The following is a 7,307-nucleotide window of genomic DNA, read 5'->3' as shown; positions in this document are numbered from 1 at the left end:
ATGACAGTGTTGGTCACATCATCGTTCTGGTCCGGACTGAAAGACATTCCTGCCTCCCAGAGGATGATTCCTGCCAACTGTGGATCTCTGGCGTTTCTTCTAGCACAGTCATGAGGTTGACATTTTTGTTTAGTGAAATGTCAGCATGCATTTGATGGATTGCCATGAAATTTGGTGCAGATTAGCATGGTTCCCAGAAGATGACTCTCAGTGGACATCTTCTGACTTTTACTCCAGAACTTTTACTGAGTTTGACATGATGGATTCTGAGCGACATAGAATTTGACACAGACTTTCACGTGTCCCTTAAGATGAAGTGCTATGATTTGGGTGAGACTTAACTTCCCTGTCCTTGCATCATCATCAAGTCAAAAATGAAATGCAGCCTGTGCACTACTTTAGTTTATGACCAAATGTCTTCAAAACTCATGACACTTAAAGCAGCCTCGGCTAAACAATGTGATTAGTTCCAAGACGCAAATATTCACGTTAAAACACTAAACTAAAGCTCCTTTTAGACGCATGCAATCCTTTCCATTAATCTGAAGGCATCTGAATGTGTCTGCTTCCTGTCTAACTTCATGTCAACTTTTCACTTTTCCCTTAAAGTCACAACAATAATCTTACTAGGTCAAACATTAGATACTTCCATGCTTACATGTCATTGTCAACATGGCACAGATCTGATCTGCGTGCAGTCACATTAACACATGGACAAGATCACGTGGGCGTTGTTACATGTAATAGCTGGCACTACTCATGCATTATATGTCACTTGATGTACTGTTCAATCTTGCATGTATGACAAATATTACAAGCCTACCTTTCTCCATCCCTAACGTGGGTGTGTCTGAATGAAGCTATGAGAAACACTGATGCACATGTGATGTATGTGTGAATGACAAAATGTGTCACATTGACAGATTGACAACGGCAGCAATGTTATGTATCTCATGTCTGAAAGAGCCTTAAGATGGTAAATTCTGAGAACAACGCTTGTGAAACATCAGCATGCTAGCATTAGTCCATTTAGATCAAGTGTCTTAGAAAAATGGCTGCAGACTCTTGAAAGGTTGCACCAGAGACCTTTTCCATTTGCATTTGCTGCCACAAAGCAGGGCCTGTAGGTGTTCCAAATCGCCACAACAGGGATCTATCGCAAAGATTAAAAGGGCACGGTTTAGGGATGAATCCACATTGACTGATGGTAGAGTGAGCAGTAGTAATTTTAACCCTAAAAGACACTCCTGTTATATTGAGAAGGGTAGATCAAATTGAATCTTTCTGTCGTCGTATCTCAGTGGGAGGCGATTGTGGGTTTTTGTTCGCAGATTAAGGCGGGTATAGGACTGGCTAATCCTGCCCGCTCTTCCATGTGGGAGTGGCAGTGGGGTGTCTTTGCTGTGCGGCCAGCCATAATCTAATGGGTGCGAGGTTTGGCTTTGTGCACGAGCACGCTCACTCACACACAGCCACAGACACACAACACAAAGTCTAGATTTGTTTCAGGATTAAAAGCATCACCTCAATAACTGACATAATGCCACAGGCATTCCCACGCTAAGCCTGATGAGGCTGTCTGTGTGCGTGTGTGTGTGTGTGTGTGTGTGTGTGTGTGTGTGTGTGTGTGTGTGTGTGTGTGTGTGTGTGTGTGTGTGTGTGTGTGTGTGTGTGTGCATGTGAGTGTGAGACTGTGATTGCCAAGCGTATGGGTGTATGTCGATGTATTTCTAGATGCTGCTGATGAGAAATGTGTTGAGGAGGGAGCAGAAAGAGCAAAGGAAAATAAGAGATGGATTTGTGACCATGCATGCGCACACACACACACACACACACACACACACACACACACACACACACACACACACACACACACACACACACACACACACACACACATACACACACCACTCAGTCCCACTAGAGAAGCAGCTGCCTAAGTTGGCAGGCCATGTCCCTCTCATTATGCTGGCCAGTCACTCGTGTCCTGGCTCTCTCTCCCTGCTGCTGCTGCACTGGACAGGTAGCATCTGACACACATTAGCCCGCTATTAATGACTTCTGTTGCCGCCATTATCACACACTTAGGGAGAAACATCCCCAGGGTGCCATTTTTGCAGTGACATGCATTATATATATCCAAAACCACCCAATTTTCTCTAAAGTTCTGCAAGCAAAGCAAAAGTTTTTGTAAGACAAGGCTTGTTTTGGATTCGGTGAAAGCTCTTCTGGGCTGCAGTGGTATGATTCAGCAGTTCGCTTGTTTCCTTTCCTTTTTTGTGTCATTTGAGTCAGATGGTACCTTAAATTTAGTCCAGGATGTGTTTTAGTTGTTCTCAGAGGTGACTCCTAAGGAATGTGGGTGGGTGTGACCCACAGATCTTCCCCATGACAGAGTGAATACCACTGTGCTTAAGATTAATGCTACAAGTGATGCACAAACACCACAAACACCATCTCAGGATCTCCAACATCAACAGCAGGTGTTCCAGAGCCTTTATCTACTCCTTACATTCTGATGCACATTGACATTGCACCTGTTCAGATTTAGGATCGACTAGGTCCATAGAGTAGCATTTTCTGCAAGGTTCACGGCCGGTTTTGCAATCATATTGCGATTTAGAACGATGGTCAAGCTTTTATCCTACACTGTTTTGCTGTATTTCATGTCATGACCAGCATGGGTTGGAGATGAATTTTTGCAATAAAGGGATAAAGGATAAAGTATTTTACTAAAAAACATAATATGTAGTATAAACAACCCTAACCTGATGCTGCCATAATGCCCTAACCATGCTTAATATTCTGTTTTAATACTATTTCAACGAATGACATATTTTTTTAAAAAAGCTAAAAAAAAAATCTATATGGTTGTCATGAATAGGGAAACAAGCCATAGAGACCAAAAGTGTGTTTGTATCTGGCTGTTAACATGTTTATTTCTGCTGTAAAGTTGAACATTTTAAGATGGGAGTCATGTGAGGTTGTCTCATTTTTGGAACCAGCCTCAAGTGGCCACTCAAGGAACTGCAGTTTTCTGCATTACACCTAATAATATCCCAAGACAATGACAATATTCAGAAAAGAAGTGCCATAAATCACTTGAACAAATGTAAAACATTTTTAAAGAAAGTGTCTATTGCATTGCACAGCTACAATGTAACTTTTGCCTTATTTAGAATAACAAATCTAACCTCATTATTGCTTTATAAAGCTGATATGGAAAACATGCCATGCGACATGTTTTTTTACACAGCAACATTGGCATTATTTACAGTTGTTTTCACACTTTTGAGATCCGCCAAGACTCGTGGGAAACATCAGGCATGTTATCTGCAAAATATAACCAACTCCACTGTATTAGACAGAGAAACAGGCCTTGGAGAGCTACCAGGAGGAAGGAATGATCCACTCCACAGCTTCAACAATATTTGTTTTGAGATCAGGTGGATGAGGGAAGGTACGTTAGTCTCTGTGGAAGCAGATCCAAGGGGAAATGGGACATTAAGAGAGGATATCACAGACTCAAGAGACATGCTACCACACAGGCAGAAATATAATTAGCGGTGTTTGGACTGAAACTCAATCCAATCTCTGTGCTTATGCATGTATGTGCTTCTGTGTGTTCAGTGCAGTCATCCGTGCCAATCCAATTTCAGCATATAGGCAAACCTTGACAGCTCTGTCAGCCTCCAGGATTGACAAACCTCCACAAAAGTACCAGGCTGCATATATTTGCTATTCCACCATAAAGAACACCAACTTAGTGAAAGCCCTACGAGCGAGAGAGACAGATTGAAAAGAGATGGGTTGAGGCAAAAGGTGGCAGCACACCGTCAGGGAAAGTTTTGTCCTTCATCAGCCCTCCATCCCTCCATCTCATTAAGGATGGATAGATAATCAATAGGAGAGAAGCAGTAGAAGGGGATTAGGATTAGAAATCGATGGCTTTGTTTTCTTCAGCCTGCCAAAGATAAACACTGCCTTAAGACACTGACAACGCAACAGAGAGACTTTCGCAGCTTTTCATCTGTGCGTGAGGGGGCACGGCATTCCCTCTGTGCGGACAGACAGACATCTGTTTGCAGCTTCCCACGAAGAGTTAAAAAGAGATGCTTCGATCCCTTCACGAGACTGGGAAAAAGGGGGGATGGGGCTCTGATCCAGATCAGTAGGAACCTTCTGCAGGGAGATTTAACTGAGACTGTTGACATTTTGTATACTTTTTGTTCAGCGCACTACGTTGTCAGAACTATCACATGTTGAACTGTGTGTGGGAGATACGGCTTATGCATCACAGATCAGAGATGGAGAGCGAGATCAAGTCACCATTTCAAGAGTCTGTGAGAATATCTGGAGATGACTGATGAAGAGGTAGTATCATAATACTGCTGGCTGCAAAGGAAAAGTGATGCTCCTAAAAACCTGAGTGGGCTGGAAGGAGTGAGGCAAGGCATTCTGGGTAGGTGAGGCTTCACCTCCCACACAGACATTCAAAAACATACCCCCTGCTTTGATCTCTCTCTGCTTTCTCTCTCTCCGTCCTCTTCCCTTTCTTTTCCTTCCATGTGCATGCACACACACACACATTGCACACTCACCCTGTTTGTTGTGGCTTTCGCCCCTCTCTCCTTTCAAAGAACAAATGCATTTGTCTATGTGTCCTGCAGATGAAAGCTCCGCGCTGCGATGGCCCATTCACCCCAGGTACAGATGCTATCTGCACAATTTTTTCTTGAAATAGTTTTTAAAATGACAAGTTTATTCCTCTGCTTTCGTGGTCATTTAAATGAGCAGTTTGAGCCCTTTATATTAAACTGTTTTGAGTGATTTTTTATGATAATTACGATGATATTATTTCTTTTCATCATCACAGCAGTCTGATGCCTTTTCTGGCTTGCCTGATAGCAGAAAGCAGGGTGTTGAGGAGGAGCAGAAGTAGACTGACAAAGAGATATTCATACAGTCTCTCATCCATCTGACATGCATGCAACTGGGTTGTGGAAGACAACCAGAACACTGGGTGCCAGGAGAACATGCAAACTCAACCCATAGAGCACCATGCCAGTCTGATGAAACTGTGACACCTTTATTTTCAAGTCCTACAAGAATAAGGGTAGATATATTTTATGTCTTACTTTCCTTGTTTCCCCTGTAGCTCTCAGCTTCATGATCATTTGTAACAAACATTTTTAAAGATGGTCAAGATTTTGGCAAATAATAGTCAAAGTGGGGTAAATGGTGTAGCTGTTGAGGACTATTTTCAGCTGCGGATGGATACACATTTAGTGAGTATTTAGGGCAGTGTCTGTGTGGGATCAATGCAGAATATTTGCACTGTGTCCCAAAAGTTCTACCCAGAAAAACATAGTTCAAGGATTTAATATGCAATATAATCAGTTTATTCAATAACCAGTATTTCCCCCTTTCACTCTGATCACGGCTTTCAGTCTTTCAGGCATTGAACATACAATGTTCTTGAGTGTTGATGGTTCTATTTTCCCCTGCTCCTGTTTCATGGTGGTTGGTGGTGGACTGGTAAAGATGTGACTGTTCAGGATTCCTCGACAGTTCTCAACTTGGTTGAGGTCAGGGGAGTTTGGTGGCCATTTCTACTTACACAGAAAGCCAGGTAGATGCTCAGATCACAACTGCTGAGTCAGACGGGCAGTGTGAGCAGGGCCATCATCTTGCATAAATACCAACTCTGAACGTCTGTTAAACATTTTCCATTCAGTCACAGGCCCTGATTTTTCCCCTCCTGGCCAAAAGTACTACCATTTCTAGAATGTAACAGTGATACCTTGAGACACAATGTGCAGCTCTGAGTGACCTGAAGAGGACATAGCCCCTCAAACCATACTATAAGCAATGAAATTCACTTGCTCAGAAGATTGTACTTTTTCATGATTATCTGTATAGATACAGTTGTTTTGGCCGTTGGGTGTCGGAATAAGTAGAGAGAGCATTCATCAAAGAAATTCCAGTTCTCCCAGTCTTTTGGAGTCAAAGGTATGTACACACGTGGACAAAATTGTTGGTACCCCTCAGTTAAAGAAGGAAAAACCCACAATTCTCACTGAAATCACTTGAAAATCACAAAAGTAACAATAAATAAAAATTTATTGAAAATTAAATAATCAAAAACAGCCATTACTTTTGAATTGTTGATTAACATAATTATTTAAAAACAAACAAACTAATGAAACAGGCCTGGACAAAAATGATGGTACCTCTATAAAAGATTGAAAACTATTTGACCAGAGTGACATGATTAACTCAGGTGTGTCATTTAATTGACATCACAGGTGTTTCCAAACTCATAATCAGTCAGTCTGCCTATTTAAAGGGAGACAAGTAGTCACCCTGCTGTTTGGTGAAAAGGTGTGTACCACACTGAACATGGACAACAGAAAGCGAAGGAGAGAATTGTCCCAGGACATCCGAAAAAAAATTATAGACAAACATCTTAAAGGTAAAGGCTATAAGACCATCTCTAAACAGCTTGAAGTTCCTGTGACAACAGTGGCTCATATTATTCAGAAGTTCAAGACCCACGGGACAGTAGCCAACCTCCCTGGACGTGGCCGCAAGAGGAAAATTGATGACAAATTGAAGAGACGGATCGTTGGAATTGTATCCAAAGAGCCCAGAGCAACCTCCAAAGAAATTAAAGGTGAACTCCAAGGCCAAGGTACATCAGTGTCAGATCGCACCATTCGTCGTTGTTTGAGCCAAAGTGGACTTCATGGGAGACGACCAAGGAGGACACCACTGCTGAAAAAAACTCATAAAAAGCGAGACTGGAATTTGCAAAAATGCATGTTGACAAGCCACAAAGCTTCTGGGAGAATGTCCTTTGGACAGATGAGACCAAACTGGAGCTTTTTGGTAAGGCACATCAACTCTATGTTCATAGACTCAAAAAGCAAGCATACGAAGAAAAGAACACTGTCCCTACGGTGAAACATGGAGGAGGCTCAGTAATGTTTTGGGGCTTAATGCTGCATCTGGCACAGGGTGTCTTGAAAGTGTGCAAGGTACGATGAAATCTGAAGACTATCAAGGCATTCTGGAGAGAAATGTGCTGCCTAGTGTCAGAAAGCTTGGTCTCAGTCGCAGGTCATGGGTCTTCCAACAGGACAACGATCCAAAACACACAGCCAAAAACACCCAAGAATGGCTGAGAGAAAAGCGTTGGACTATTCTAAAGTGGCCTTCTATGAGCCCAGATCTGAATCCCATTGAACATATGTGGAAGGAGCTGAAACATGCCATTTGGAGAAGACACCCATCAAACCTGAGAC

Source organism: Acanthochromis polyacanthus, chromosome 9 (genome assembly GCF_021347895.1).
Source record: "Acanthochromis polyacanthus isolate Apoly-LR-REF ecotype Palm Island chromosome 9, KAUST_Apoly_ChrSc, whole genome shotgun sequence".
Taxonomy (NCBI): domain Eukaryota; kingdom Metazoa; phylum Chordata; class Actinopteri; family Pomacentridae; genus Acanthochromis; species Acanthochromis polyacanthus.
This window is presented reverse-complemented; position numbering follows the sequence as displayed.